The sequence below is a fragment of the Procambarus clarkii genome, chromosome 53 (genome assembly GCF_040958095.1).
Source record: "Procambarus clarkii isolate CNS0578487 chromosome 53, FALCON_Pclarkii_2.0, whole genome shotgun sequence".
Classification (NCBI taxonomy): domain Eukaryota; kingdom Metazoa; phylum Arthropoda; class Malacostraca; order Decapoda; family Cambaridae; genus Procambarus; species Procambarus clarkii.
Genome location: NC_091202.1, coordinates 6665842 through 6683402, shown reverse-complemented (window position 1 = coordinate 6683402; position 17561 = coordinate 6665842).

The following is a 17561-nucleotide window of genomic DNA, read 5'->3' as shown; positions in this document are numbered from 1 at the left end:
CTCATGTAATGTATGGACAGAGGCGACATAGGCTTGTATGTGAGGATATGGTATGATAGCAAATTTGCCTAAAATTATCATAGAAAATACTGACTTCACCTAACCCCACCTGCCCTAACGTAACTAAGGCTAGAACAAATAAGTCAGGTTAGATGGTTTGCATAAATAAATATGGGTGGTTTGATTGCAGAGGATGTAACAAGGAAGGTATTAATAAGACATTAAAAACATGTGGACATATGTTAGATGAATAGTTTAGCACAAATGATGTTGAAATATTAATGGAAAATGAATGTGTTTTATATTGAGCTCATCGGAAGTCATATGTACCATTTGTATATGTGAAATTCTGACTTTCGGGGAGTTGGTTAAACTCAGCATATTATAATTATTGTCCTAAATATACCCAGAAAAATATCATGCAAATTGTGTATTGTTTGACCTAGTTGGTTGTGTTTGTATTTGTACATATATAGCACAATTAATATACTTGTGTATTAATTGTGCAAATTATTTATTTTGCATAAGTTATATGATTATTGCAATTATGTATTGATTATATTTCCATAAATTGTGTATTGTTTTGCGCAAGTTGTATGTATAAATTGTATATGTTTTTGTATGTGTATTTGTGGAAATTGCGTAGTTGTGTATTTAATGAATATGTGCTAGTTATGTATTGTTCATATTTTGGTAAGTTGTGTATTGATTATATTTTTGAGCAAGTTGTGAAAATGTCGCAATTGTATTTGTGTAAATCGTGTATTTTTGCTAGTTGTGTGTTTTCATATTTGGGGTAGTTATGTATTGTACGCATTTGTGCTAGATATGTATTTGTGCATGTTGTGTAATAATTATGAAAGATGTGAAATATTAGTGAAAGTTGTGTATTAATTGTGCATGTTGTGTAATTGCATATGGACGAATTGTTTATTTATACCTTTGTGTATTGATTGTCATTGTGTAAGTTGAGTAATTATATAGCAAGTTTTCTTGTATTAATTGTGCAAAGATGTATAATAACTCCACAAATTGTGTAATAATTGTCCATGTTTTATAATTATTTTTGTGCTAATAGTGCATTTATGCGAGTTGTGTTTTCAATTTGTTGAAGTGGAACTGGTGCAACTGTATTTTAGTGTGCAAATTGTGTATTTTGTGTAAGCTCTGTAATCTGAAAAAATAGATCTTAATAGTGTAAGTGTATTTTGGTATATGATACAATGCGTGGGTATTTTGTGAAAATTACGTGTGCGAAATTGTGTAATTTTAGTGAAAGCGCATTTTTGATTGTCTAAATTCATAAGCATTTTGATATATTTTGTCATATTTTTGTGTGATGGTATATTTTGAGTGTAAATAATATATTTTGTGCATAAATAACATATTTGGTGTGTAAATGCAGTATTTTCTGTGTATAAGAACATAAGAACATAAGAACAAAGGTAATTGCAGAAGGCCTATTGGCCCATACGAGGCAGCTCCTATTCTATAACCACCCAATCCCACTCATATACTTGTCCAACCCGCGCTTGAAACAATCGAGGGACACCACCTCCACCACGTTACGTGGCAATTGGTTCCACAAATCAACAACCCTGTTACTGAACCAGTATTTACCCAAGTCTTTCCTAAATCTAAACTTATCCAATTTATACCCATTGTTTCGTGTTCTGTCTTGTCTTGATATTTTTAATACCCTATTAATATCCCCCTGTTATGTCCACATCCACTTGTAAACTTCTATCATGTCACCCCTAACTCTTCGCCTTTCCAGTGAATGCAACTTACGCTTTGTTAATCTTTCTTCATATGAAAGATTTCTAATTTGGGGAATTAACTTAGTCATCCTACGTTGGACACGTTCAAGTGAATTTATATCCATTCTATAATACGGCGACCAAAACTGAACTGCATAATCTAAATGGGGCCTAACCAAAGCAAGATATAGCTTAAGAACCACACCAGGTGTCTTGTTACTAACGCTTCGATTAATAAATCCCAGTGTCCTATTCGCCTTATTACGAACATTCATGCATTGATCCTTTTGTTTTAAATTCTTACTAATCATAACTCCCAGATCCCTTTCGCAATCCGACTTCGCAATCTCAACACCATCTAGCTCGTATCTTGTAACTCTATCATCATTACCTAGCCTCAGAACTTTACATTTATCAGCATTAAACTGCATTTGCCAATCCTTTGACCATTTCAAAACCCTATCTAGATCAACTTGAAGTGATAGTGAGCCCTCCTCCGAATTAATTTCCCTACCGATTTTCGTATCATCGGCAAATTTACAAATGTTGCTACTTGTTGGAAAATTCCAACGCTAATACCACACTGTTGTGTTAATATTAATTATTACTAAATCTACTAATCATTGTAGTAATTAAAATTAACCAAACGTAGAGTTCACATGTACTAATAATTACATCTGTACAATAAGGCTAGAATTTTTACGTCACCAGACGCCAGTATTGCGTCAGATTCCATTATAATAAACACAACTATATCCAGTGTGTCTGAGAATTGAGTTTGATTCTCTATAAAACAACGGTGTTCTGTGTGATAATTATTTACAGATAAACTGATCCCCAACTAATGCCAAATAGAGCGTTTATAGTTTTAACGGTTATCTAGTAATAAATTTAACGTCACGCGTGAATGCCCTGGAGAGACTTTATATAATAATAATAATAATAATTTTTATTTAGGTAAGGTACATACATAAAGAGATTTTACAAAGTTTGTTGGCTTTATAGATAGAGCTAGTACATACAATGCCTAAAGCCACTATTACGCAAAGCGTTTCGGGCAGATTCCTCTTTAATTCCTCTCCATTGCTTGTTTACCATCGTAAAACGGGCAAATAATAATATTTAACTCCTCTGAATAATAAACCCGTCCTTATCCGAGCATTTCAATCACAACTGCGAGAAATGATATTATTCGTAGTTAATAATTTGTGTAGCAAATGTGGGATGCGGAGCGGGGCAGGGAAGACGCGAGTACACGAGGCGATGCTCAGAGAGAGAGACGCCATTACCCAAGCCACCGGGTTAGACGCCACCAAGAGTGAAAGACGAAAGTCGCCACTGTGAGGTGTGAAGAACAGTTGCAGACAACAACTTAGCTGGTGTCAATGTCACTTTATACTCCGTGCTGAATTGTCAAGAGATTTAATTTGACATTCGGCCAGGAACCTGTTAATTTGTTCCTTGTAACCCAACGTGACCGGCCAGAGAAGGGCGTCAACATCTAGGCTAGGCTCGACACCACGTGTTCGTTACGACGCCTGAACCTAGGACGCGAACTTCGGCAAGCTTTAACTTACACAGGGTCCTATTAGCTAAGTACCCTTATTCCTGTTTGATGCATCATTTAGGATAGGATATAGCTGGGTAGCTTGTCGTCACGCAGAGCGACTATAAAAAACCACAGGTTATTATCCGTCTTCATTCTCTATTTAATTTTCTTGAACATAGATGTCTAGCAGCTTAATATGTTGCTACTGAATATATTTGATTTGCAGCGTGTGTGAAGACTTCCCCGAGCTGCCATTTCCCGTGTTAATCATCTCCCAGTGTTCCATGATGAGTCCAGGAGATTCCGAGGATGAGTCATAACAGATGTCATGGAAACGTCTTCAAGCTAAGACCCTTTTCCGTATTCTTTAAATTACATTATCTGTAACACATTGTTATACGGATCACTGTTGTTTTGGATTAACATGTGTTTATTATAATTATTAATTTCTCATGTTCATAATCTATGTTCTTATTGGTGACAAATATAATGATTCTATAACTGGTCATAGGATTAGATTATTGCATAATGAACTGGTGCACGAACCACACTAGTTCCTGGACATATATGAAGTTCCAGTAATAATCCCCCAATGTAGGTGTTTGAGGCTTTGATTCAGTTAAATTATACAGCCCATTAATTTATACAAGTGATCATATTCTCTAGTATTTATCCATAGTTACTGGTTCATCTAGGAATTTTCTAATGATCATATTTTATTAGTTTCCCTCTTTACTATAAAAGCGGGTGGTCCTTCGTAATTGATTTTCATTACATTAATATTTAAATAAATAGAATCAAGCCCCAAATGTCCCACATTATGGTCCTTATCGAACCGGATAAACATAAATTATGATTATAAATACTAATTATTAATAACTAATCCTTGTGTGATGTAATCAAGACTAACCATTTAATTAATTGTGTCTGCCAACAGCGTAACACATAAGTTAGTCTAAGTCACACCAATACATTGCTACTTTCACCTCATGTATAAGGTAGCACTAGTGGGACACAGTCAGTTACCCACAACACTTAAACCTATACCTCATACAGAAGTAAGAATCTTTAGGTCACCAGGAGCAACAGCTCATAACTTTTATAACAATTCCACACTACCACCTGCGTTAGAGTGGCCTCACCATCTAACCATTATATACTTAGGTGGTAATGACATCCATCCTACTCGTCATCCAGCTGAGGTGATCAAACACCTTAAAGCCATAATTTCTTCTTTCAAGCTCATCAGTAATTCGGTAGTATTCACGTTAGTGGAACCTCGCCAACCAAGTCAAGATAATCGTTGGGGAGTAACACCAGAATACTACCAGAGAGCTGCTAAGTACATAAATTTCAGGCTGAAAAAACGAGTGAGATTGGATGCCACTTATATCCAATTTACAGCCAGACCTTATAGACAAAACCTGACCAGAGATGGTGTACACTTGTCAGGTGAGTCTAGGTTGCATGTGGTTGACAAGTTGATCAACACCATCAACTATCACAAACGGCTGTGGCTAGCAAGCCAAACTTAACTGTATATAATTGTTTTCACTTGTGTGTGCAAGTGCACCCTTATAAAAACAAAAAACCCAAAAATACAGCACAATTATATTCACCTTACTGCACCACAATAATCTTTACCAATCTTATTAGGTAGAATTTAGGCTGAGATTGTGAAGTGGGCAACACCTACCACCACCCAAGTGGGTCCTTGACCCCGTATTTGTTAAAGAACATGAACGAGTAAAGCAACTTGGAGATACGTACAAACGAACCAAAGCACAAGGTGACTTGCATGCATTTCTAGTTGCAAATAGAGAGGTGAGAGACATGAGCAACGTTATACGTAATAAACATTGGGAAGAGTTCCAACAAATTATAAATGAGCAAACAACACTTGTTGAAGTTTGGGAAAAGATACGAAAAATCTCTAGAAGCAGCCCAACCAAACCACTGCACCACAGCCCACTAGAACAAGCAAACATCCTCCTTGATCAATGGGCACTAACATCGAGCTACGACTCACTCCCAATTAACATACAGCACAAACTTGATGACACACGCCCCAACAGACAACGAACCATCAATCTTACCTGTACAGCTATCGACGTGTCGGACCTTAATGATGTAACTGAATGGGAATTAAATCATGCACTAAAGATGGGAAAATCAACTGCTCCTGGAGAGGATGGTATTACTTACAGTGTACTGAGATTAGTCTCACACGTACCAGGTAATCCATTATTAGTGTTGTACAGAATGAGTTTACGTGAAGGAGTATTACCTGATGCTTGGACAAAGAGTGTCATTGTTCCCATCCCCAAACCACACTCAGATAATTATAGACCCATATCTTTAACATCGTGTGTTTGTAAAGTGCTTGAACGTATTGTTCTTAACCGACTCATGTATCGTATACAGGGGCACCTGTCACCCCCAACTGTTTGGATTTATGCCTGGGCTCAGTACACAACACTGTTTTGCTGAGTACTTCGCACATATTGAAGCTTCCCCTCAAACAGTCTTCATCGATCTAACAGCAGCTTTTGATACAGCAAACAGAGAAATCATACTGGAACAGCTTGCCGAGCTGGGAATACAAGGAAAATTACTGAAATGGATACAGGGCTATTTGTCTAATCGAACAGCATATGTTTTGTTTAATGATGTTAAAAGCACAGAGAGCAAACACTTTGAACTGGGAACTCCACAAGGAGGGGTCCTCAGCCCCTTGTTGTTCAACGTTCTGATGCATAAACTTATTAAAGATCTTCCAACTAATAATGAAGACACTGTCATTTGTTATGCTGATGATATATGTTTACAGGCTGCCATCGAGGCTATAATGCAAGTTCTGCTCGACGGTTTTGTTACTAGAGCTGAGGAATGTGGCCTCCTTATCTCTGAGCAGAAAACTCGTGCCCTCATTCCATGTGGTATTCCACCACCCAATTATCATATAGATGGGCGAGCACTTGAGAACTGCGAGTCTTACAGATACCTTGGTGTCCCCATTAACGACCCTGGGTACCTTTCTTCTCTCAAGAGGAGACTGTGGGAGAGATTAAAGCCCTTGCGGGTCCTTGTTGGTGTCAATCATGGACTTAACGTGAGACTTGCTAGAATGTTTTATGTATCATTTATACGCTCTGTGATTGACTACAATGATCTACATCTCACACTGTATACTGACAAAGAGCTGAAATCTCTTGAAACCTTGCAAAATGAAGCTATGCGTCTCATCCTTGGGGCTCCAAAGTCCACGAAAATAGTTAACATGAGAGCAGAGTTAAAATTACCTACCATAAGTGAGAGAATTTTGTCTATTAGCACAGTTTTCGGCGTGAAGGCATTGAGTAGATCTAGACAACACATGAAGTTTCAAGCTAAACTTTCTAATATGCTGCACTCACCTGAGGTCTATAGAAGAAGAACGAAATCTGATTATGTATATTGGTTCTACAAGGTAGCCAACTCCATCAAAATATTAAATATGTACCCAACTCAACTAATGATTAATCAGCCAATTACTCAATGGGATAACTGGGATCTATCAGTTGATTTTGTAAATGCGCCCAAAAAAGATAGTGTGCACACTACATTATTAAAACAGTTAACACTGAAAAGCATCACTGAAAGTACTCAGAGTATGGGTAACGATGTTTATCAGTGCTATACCGACGGCTCTGTAGAAGAAGGTGGACGATGTACCGGATGTGCATGTAACATATTTGAACAATCTTCTCTCGTACATACAGCAATGAAGCACGTCAATGACTGGGCAAGTACAACTCAAACCGAACTTGCAGGCATATACCTTGCCACTGAATTTTTAAAAGACAAAGGCAGTGGACTTATATACTGTGACTCGCAGAGTGCACTCCTGGCATTGAACGCACATAGTAGTGACACCCAGAAAATAGTCAGTGATATTCGAATGAATGTTTTAGCTGCCAAAGAAAACAGATTTGAGATTAAATTCCTATGGATACCATCACATGTTGGCATCTCAAGGCATGACACTGCTGATATGCTTGCTAAGTCAGCCTGCAGAAAACCAGTGGTAGAAATTGATATGGGTGTTTCATTAGCAGTGACAAAGAGAATACTTAAACAAATATCTAATGAAAAACTCACCGACCTAACAAATTCTCAAAGACCTGAAAGTTGTAGCATTAAATATTATGATAGATATCGTGAGGAGACATTCACATATGGGACTAATAGAACAAGAACCCGGCAATGTGATGTTATAGTGGTCAGAATACGCCTGGGATATAGACGTATCTGGCAGCTTTCTCAAAACCCAAATGTCGAGTACACAATGTGTCAACTTTGTGAAAGAGAAAACATGCACTCTCTTGAACATTATATTGTAGAATGTCCCATACTGACTGACTTTCGCCCTCCTGGGCTAAGGTATGCTGAACTCTGTAGTTACTATATGAGTATTGGAACACTTGATGATATATTGGACTTGTATCCAAGATTGACCATGTAATATATCAATCATACAATGTATATATATGATGTAATACTATAGTGAAAATACGTCATTTTTATACCCAAGGCCTCGTTTACATTTATTATTTTTATTTTTTCTTCTCCTAGAGAGTCTTTTAATTTTCCCGCCTGTTACCAATTTCTTCCCCACAGTCTTAAGAGCATCAATACCGTGAGTTCTCAGAGCGCTCTTTACATCCCGTTTACCACTGGTTAAATCACCAAGAACATTTTTCCCAAAATCGATAGCAGTCGGCGTTACAGTTTTCATGAAAAATGGTATGGCTCGCCGAGCCAAGCCAGCTAAGGTTCCAAAAAAACCACCACCAGATCTGAGATAAGGCGCTTGGAATGTATGTATGTCATTCATCGCTCCCCCTCTCATCCCATGTCTCCTAGAGAGGGGGGAGAAGATCTCCCCGTAGTCCTTCTGGGAGGTTGTGTGGAAAGATACTCACATCCCGACTCCTCTTCTTATAATAACCGATGATGCGGGTAAACACTTATATATATATATATATATATAAATATTTATATATATATATATATATATATATATATATATATATATATATATATATATATATATATATATATATATATATGTCGTACCTAGTAGCCAGAACGCACTTCTCAGCCTACTATGCCCGATTTGCCTAATAAGCCAAGTTTTCATGAATTAATTGTTTTTCGACTACCTAACCTACCTAACCTAACCTAACCTAACTTTTTTGGCTACCTAACCTAACCTAACCTATAAAGGTAGGTTAGGTTAGGTTAGGTAGGGTTGGTTAGGTTCGGTCGTATATCTACGTTAATTTTAACTCCAATAAAAAAAAATTGACCTCATACATAATGAAATGGGTAGCTTTATCATTTCATAAGAAAAAAATTAGAGAAAATATATTAATTCAGGAAAACTTGGCTTATTAGGCAAATCGAGCCCTGCATAGTAGGCTGAGAAGTGAGTTCTGGCTACTAGGTACGACATATATATATATAAATATATATATATATATATATATATATGTCATACCTAATAGCCAGAACGCACTTCTCAGCCTACTATGCGAGGCCCGATTTGCCTAATAAGCCAAGTTTTCCTGAAATAATATATTTTTTCTAATTTTTTTCTTATGAAATGATAAAGCTACCCATTTCATTATGCATGAGGTCAATTTTTTTTTATTGGAGTTAAAATTAACGTAGATATATGACCGAACCTAACCAACCCTACCTAACCTAACCTAACCTATCTTTATAGGTTAGGTTAGGTTAGGTAGCCGAAAAAGTTAGGTTAGGTTAGGTTAGGTAGGTTAGGTAGTCGAAAACACATTAATTCATGAAAACTTGGCTTATTAGGCAAATCAGGCCTTGCATAGTAGGCTGAGAAGTGCGTTCTGGCTATTAGGTACGACATATATATATATATATATATATATATATATATATATATATATATATATATATATATATATATATATATATATATATATATATATATATATATATATATATATATATATATATATATATATATATATATATATATATATAAATATATATATATATATATATATATATATATATATATATATATATATATATATATATATATATATATATATATATAAATATATATATATATATATATATATATATATATATATATATATATATATATATATGTATATATATATATATATATATATATATATATATATATATATATATATATATTTATATTTATATAGATTATATTGTTATACCTTAGGGCGGAGGTGTAAGACCGCCGTAACCGACCTCCCATCTTCAAAACTAACCATTCGTCCAAACTGATCTGTTATTTTAATACTTACTTTCTCCAATGTGTTAGTATTTAATGTCTTGTACACTAGGGGATGAGCCCCTCTAGAATATGAGTCATGATAATTGATTGCATCTAAGATATTTACAATTTGCCCCCCGTATCGATCCGGCTCGATGACGTCACTATAAATGAGTAAATAGTCACAACCTCCGTCATTGTCTGAGGGGAATGAGGCCACGACCTTGGAGGCTGTTGTAATGTCATCTGATTTTGCCTGATAAATGGTGTATTTGCGACTGCTGTCAAAACCAAGTACATTAGCTATTCTGTGTTTAAATTGAAGGCTGAGAGAATATAACGAACCAGTACCTTCATTGTTAAGAGTGGAGGCTAGTAATACTCGCTCTAAGGATTGATCATAGGTGAGGATTGGTTCTCTTTCTGAGAAGTATATTTTGAAATCACCACGGAAACTAAGTTTCATGTCGGTGATTATTTGGCGGCTAAGCTCACTCGTGATGAATGTGATGTTTCTGGATAATATGTTGGTTTTGGGGAGGAAGGTGTAAATGAGATGTTCTGGGCTTTTAGAAAGAGTTCCTCGTTTAAAAGTAGCATAGACGTCTATGCCAGACTCCCCCTCATCCTTGATGATAGCGTTAATTCGTCTGGGTAGGAGTATGTAGACTAAGGCCACTTCATGTTTAATGGAAGGGTTTAAATGTAGAGTGGGGATGGTGTTTGTAAATGCTGAACTTGTGTTGTTGTATATATCTTCTTGGTCGAGGCTAGTAAGGTATATGTAGTGTTCCTCGTCCATTGTTCAGTTATGTACTGATTGGGGTGGGAATAAAACATCATTACTTATATTTTATTTTATTAATCTACTAAGGAAATATTACTTTTTAAAAGAACTACAACAGGGGGATTATTCCCCATAACAAATTACATATAAAGAGCAGCAGCTGTTGGTGCTGCTGTCGCCCGCTGCTGCCGCTGCCGCCGCTGCTGGAGCTGTTGGTACCACTGACACGGATGCCACCGTTGATGGTACTGCTGCTGCTACTGCCACCGCTGGAACCGCTGTAGTTGGTGGTACTGCTGCCGCTACCGTCACCGCTGCTGGAGCTGTGGTTACCGCTGACACCGCTGCCAGCGATGATGGTACTGTTGCTGCCGCTGCCACCGCTGGAACCGCTGTAGTTGGTAGTACTGCTGCCGCTACCGTCACCGCTGCTGGAGCTGTGGTTACCGCTGACACCGCTGCCAGCGTTGATGGTACTGCTGCTGCTGCTGCTGCAGCTGCTGTAGTTGGTGGTACTGCTGCCGCTGCCGCCACCGCCACTGGAGCTGTTGGTACCGCTGACACCACTGCCACCGTCGTTGGTGGTGCTGCTGCTGCTACCACCACCGAAGCTGCTGTAGATGGTGGTACTGCTGCTGTCGTCGCTGCTGCTGCTGTTACTGACGGTGGTGGTGCTGCCACCTCTTCTTTGTGGGGGGATGGTTACAGCTTTCGTTGTTTTTTCGGTGAGGAGGATAACAGGAATATTTCCTGTGACTCCATCGAGGATGGTGTCAATACGATGATTTGAGAGGGGGTCGAAGTCAATAGTGGTTTCGATCCGTCGTTTGGCTATAGCAGATGTTGAGGGTGGGGGTGGAGCGGCGCTGGAGGTGGATGAGTACTCTTGTAGATGTCTCTTCTTCCTAGGGGTAGCTGGTGGTGCTGTTGGTGCTGGTGGTGTAGAACGAGAAGAGCTTCCTGGGGTGGTGGCACCCTCCCCCACCACTGCATCTAGGATGATAGTTTTACTATCACCCTCTCCCCTGGGATCATCATTCGGGAGGGGTACCATTGATGGGGTAACAGTAGAGGGACGTTTGAGGATTACCAGCTCCTTGTTATGCTTGGCTAACTCACCATTGAGAGAAATGAGCATGGGTCCGACGTCCTTGTGCCAGTTGTCCATGCCACCACGGGAGGCCCCCAGTCCATGGGGTACCACCAACCGAAACATGGTTGGGGTTCTTACCATAAGATTGCCAACCTTTGGTAGGGCTGTTTTCAGCCAAAACAATCTATTTTTGGCAGTATCCAGGGTGACATTGGTGATGTAGTGGATGTCGGCGGAAGACTGCACTTGCTCCTGAGCTATAGGGTTGGACTCGAAGGGTGCTCCTGCACCGAAAGCAGAAATTAGCGCCACTATGGTGGGGCGGAAGAACAACACTGGCTCTTCGACAATGTCTTGACCGTCGGAGGGTAGGGGAGCTATCTTCACTTCAATGTCCCCTGGGGTAGACCGGTAACGTATTGTGGCCCTGTTGACATTAGTCAGTCCTTCACGTTCCACATGGGCATAGTTGTAACATTTCCATATTACACTTGCCAGCCCATAGGGACGCACAACGGCGGCTGGGAGGTCGTACACTATTACATCTCCAACCCCAAAGGCGTGGGTGTCGGTGATGTCGTTGTCTATTGACTTAATGGATGATAAAGCCATGGCGGAGGGGCGGTTGAGAGGAGCGTTTCGTCGTCAACTATAGTGACCAGGAGTGACGGAGGGGGCCTTTAAATACACCTGTGTCCCCACCTGGAGGGAGAGGAATGTAGGGGTGTGGGGTAGAGGCCGCCTTCCTCACCTTAAAAGTCCATACACACTCCGTCCAGTCTCGAAGGCTGTAATCTGCTCTCGATGTTGGAAGGTTAATTTTTCCATTTGCCATATTTCCGTCTGGATTTCCTGGGATGAATATTCTACATAGCGTTTCACCATTTCTCCAAATGACTTAAAAAACCGTTCTGGAGGGCACTCAACACAAGACGGTCATAACAATCCCACAATGCATATATCAATCTACATTTGTGTTCGACATACTTGTAGTACCGCTGAGTAGCAACCAACTTCTTTAATAAGGGAGATTTGTCTTCTGCAGGTGTAGCTGGGGGAGGAGTGGGTCTAGAAGCTTGCTCCATGGTGGATATGCAACTGAATATGGTGGTCTTTAAGATGACCTTCATATAGGTCTTCAATACGGCTCCCAATGAGGTCTCCTATGGATGCCCCACCCCCCCTTCCCTTTTAACTGTGATCTGGCGTGATAATTACGTATGAGGGTTGGGTCTATGCCAGCCATCCTCAGTAAAACCCTTACATGCTCCTTGTCAGTTGCCCTAAATTGTCCCTTAGTAAAGGCTAGAGTTTTAATTATATCTAAAACTCTAGCCTTTACTAAGGCTAGAGTTTTAATTATATCTAAAATATTTAAATTTTGTATAGGCTTTAATAAATTTCCACGACTATTCCACATCACCTGTTGGCTGTTTTGCCCAAACATGTTCAATAATGCTTTGACATGTGGAATTTCCTCAATTTTAAAATTCACATTTATTAAGTTGTCCAGACTTGGATTTTGGGGCATGATGGTGGCTTTATGAGGAGTGTGCCCAGCAACAATTACTTGCATTTTGGGTGGAAGGATGGAATGTCCCCCTTTTTTTTTTTTTTTTTTTTTTTTTTTAAAGGCGATGGTCGCGCCGGGCGTCACGCGTTGTTGTTTTTTTAAAGGGCGGCGGCGAGCGACGGTCGCCGGAGGCCCCAATGTCATTTAATGGATGTGTGACCAGCCCCGCCTGTCTGGAGGGACTACTGCGGCAACACCGCCCACAGCCCGTTGTTGTCAGGTGAGAGGAGGGGGTGTCCTCTTCCCCCACTCCCCCATCACCACTACCAGAGTCACAGGTGGGTAGGTTACAGGCTCCACCAACATTATTACTTGAGTTGGATTCGTTTTTTAAAGAGAAGGATATACTTTCACTACCATCACCGCCGGGGGAGGGCAGACCCACCCATTAGGAGGTGATGGTGAGTTCTTGTTTTTATTAAATAAATATTTTTCGGCTATGAATCGTGGTACCAGGCAATATTCTTTCACCATTTTTTTCTCTCGTTACTTATTTACGTAATTACCTTATTAGAGAGGAAATTAACGATACAGCCAGAGGTAGCAGAGCTGCCAATATCGCCCCACCACGTCTGGAGGTCAGGATGAGCTTCTTTTTGTACAAAGGAGTTTTCTTACGTGCTACAGAACGAATTTCATTCTGATATCTCTGTAAGCCATTAATTATCTGAGGTTGAACTGGGATGTTTCGTTTCAGAAAATTGGCAAAAATTTCACAAATTGATTCAATTTCCTGCCGTTTTAAAGCCTTGATTAGGTTATTCCGCTTCTTGGGTGATAAATTGTTTAATAAAAATAACAACTGATGATGTTTCTCTATGAGAGAGTCCTGTTGAACTGTCATTTTTTGTTAAATTTGACGATGTCTTGAACTTTAATCCAGCTATTGGCAGAATCTGGGTACCCTCTCCACTTGACGAAATATTCTCTGTGTCCTTTCGATGTTTTCCTTAACTGTAATACCATTACAGGAAAATAGTCTGGAAGGGATGTTGGGATCAATTCTTGCTCATAAAACATGCCACTGACCGGCTCGTTGTTTAAATCTTTGATTTTATATGTCGAGATTGGATGTGTTCTGTCAATATGTGACACTATAAATATTTCTTCTGTATTTTGGTGCCAAAAGCCTTTGTGAAATATATTCCTGCGCTTTGTCAATCGCACATGCTGTCCAAGGTGCAGCCGTGGACTGATGGCAGTTATGGAGGAGTCATTGTTTAAATACATGACCTTAAACTGTCTTCGTATATCTTCAATATTTTGCAACTTATGAATGGCATGAGGAGTTTTTTTTAGTATCCTGTGGAATGTGTGGTTGTACACGTCCACAACTTTAGGGAGGATGGGGATGTATTTTAATGAATTAGCTTGAGTCATATAATGATACAGTTTATGTTTTAAAGTTCTGATGGCTCGCTCCACTATGCTAGATTTCACTTCCGAAAATACACTATATAATTTAATATTTTTCTTATTAAAATAATTTTGAACTGACTTGTTGTAAAATTCTCTACCTCGGTCAGTGAATATCCGCCTTACACCGAGAAACTGAGACGTTTCCTCTAATATCTTCTTCAGAGCGACTAACACATCACTCGAATTTTTTGTTTTTAAAGTTTCAGTCTGCATTAGGCAGGAATAAACATCGACACAAATTAAAATATATTTAACACCATTATTGTATTTTTGTAAACTACAAAAGTCCCCTAGGTCACAGGCAATTATGGTACGAGGTTTAGGGGCTAATATTTTCCGTCGGGGGAACCTAACTAAATTTCCTCTATGTAACGTGTACGATCGCTCTCCATGAAGAAATTCCTTCACATCTGCAACACTAATGTTGGGGTCTTTAAGTCTGGCAGCCTTATACAATTTTTGAATTGACCCTGTGAAACCACCCGGGCTAGAAATGTCATTATAGATGTTGATGAGAATTGTCCGTTTCTGTGTCGTTAGAGACATTTTTTTGTTGTTGTTGTTGATTACATTTGATACACAATTTCACACCGGTCTTCGTTGGTGATGCTCGTTCGTAGTTGTAATGCCTCAGGAACCGTCAGATCGACCAATAAGTAACCATAGTTGTTCTGTGATATTGCCCGACGGTATATTTCAACGAAACTACTAGTAGTTTTTCGCCCATATAACTGGCCACTTAAAATTTCAAGTTGGGTTATGTCTCTCTGCTTCATTAATATATAATGACTACAATTCAGAGTTATTGTCCTGGCATATTTCCCCTGGGGAAACAAATTTTGACTAATTAGAATTACGGAAATATTACCGTGTCTCCCTCGTGTGAAGATATTGGCTATAATTGGACTCTGTATGGCTTCCAGGTATAAGTCGTCAATTATATACAAAACTGACTCATTTGAAAAAGGATCTTTATACTCTAGTGGGGTTAATCAGGTCCTGGGAGACAGTAACCTTGTTTCGCAGAGAGGGAATGTTTGAAAGAGGTTGTTCTGTATTATTTGCAGATGACACTAAAATTTTTGAGAATTTTCCGTGGTATTTAACACATAAATTCCCCACTAGGGTCGTTTTCCCAGAATTGCTGAATCCAGCTACAAATATTCTTGCCGGGTGGTGGAAAATATTAAGTTGCTCGTCTGTGACAGACGTACACTCCTCCATATTTTCCCCATAAATGGTTCAATTACCTATGGGCGGTCGCTTATATATTCATATTATATATATATATATATATATATATATATATGCAGAATAACCACATATGAAGAATAGAAAATGCTTAACGCGTTTTCGGCTAATTCGCCTTCATCAGAGCAAAGTAGAATGATTCTACTTTGCTCTGATGAAGGCGAATTAGCCGAAAACGCGTTAAGCATTTTCTATTCTTCATATGTGGTTATTCTGCATACTTGGATCAGTGTTTTTGTGATCATTGTTGCATATATATATATATATATATATATATATATATATATATATATATATATATATATATATATTTATATATATATATATATATATATATATATATATATATATATATATATATATATATATATATATATATATATATATATATGGGAGTGAGAAAGAGTGTGTGAGAGCGTGTGTGTGAGAGCATGTGTGTGTGTACTCACCTATTTGTGCTTGCGGGGGTTGAGCTTTGGCTCTTTGGTCCCGCCTCTCAACTGTCAATCAACTGGTGTACAGATTCCTGAGCCTACTGGGCTCTATCATATCTACATTTAAAACTGTGTATGGAGTCAGCCTCCACCACATCACTGCCTAATGCATTCCATCCGTTAACTACTCTGACACTGAAAAAGTTCCTTCTAACGTCTCTGTGGCTCATGTGAGTACTCAGTTTCCACCTGTGTCCCCTTGTTCGCGTCCCACCAGTGTTGAATAGTTTATCCTTGTTTACCCGGTCGATTCCTCTGAGGATTTTGTAGGTTGTGATCATGTCTCCCCTTACTCTTCTGTCTTCCAGTGTCGTAAGGTGCATTCCCGCAGCCTTTCCTCGTAACTCATGCCTCTTAGTTCTGGGACTAGTCTAGTGGCATACCTTTGGACTTTTTCCAGCTTCGTCTTGTGCTTGACAAGGTAAGCGCTCCATGCTGGGGCCGCATACTCCAGGATTGGTCTTACATATGTGGTGTACAAGATTCTGAATGATTCCTTACACAGGTTCCTGAACGCTGTTCTGATGTTAGCCAGCCTCGCATATGCCGCAGACGTTATTCTATTTATGTGGGCTTCAGGAGACAGGTTCGGTGTGATATCAACTCCTAGATCTTTCTCTCTGTTCGTTTCATTAAGTACTTCATCTCCTATTCTGTATCCTGTGTTTGGCCTCCTATTTCCACCACCTAGTTTCATTACTTTGCATTTACTCGGGTTGAACTTCAACAGCCATTTGTTGGACCATTCACTCAGTCTGTCTAGGTCATCTTGTAGCCTCCTACTATCGTCCTCAGTTTCAATCCTCCTCATAATTTTTGCATCATCGGCAAACATTGAGAGAAACGATTCTATACCCTCTGGAAGATCATTTACATATATCAGAAACAGTATAGGTCCAAGGACTGACCCCTGCGGTACTCTACTCGTAACGTCTCGCCAATCTGAGACCTCACCCCTCACACTGACTCGTTGTCTCCTGTTACTTAGGTACTCCTGTATCCAACGGAGTACCTTCCCTTTCACTCCAGCCTGCATCTCAAGTTTTTTCACTAGCCTCTTGTGTGGCACTGTGTCAAAGGCTTTCTGACAATCCAAAAATATGCAGTCTGCCCACCCTTCTCTTTCTTGCCTTATTTTTGTTGCCTGGTCGTAGAATTCAAGTAACCCTGTGAGGCAGGACCTGCCATCCCTGAATCCATGTTGATGCTGTGTTACAAAGTTCTTTCGCTCCAGATGTTCCACTAGCTTTCTTCGCACAATCTTCTCCATCAACTTGCATGGTATGCAGGTTAGGGACACT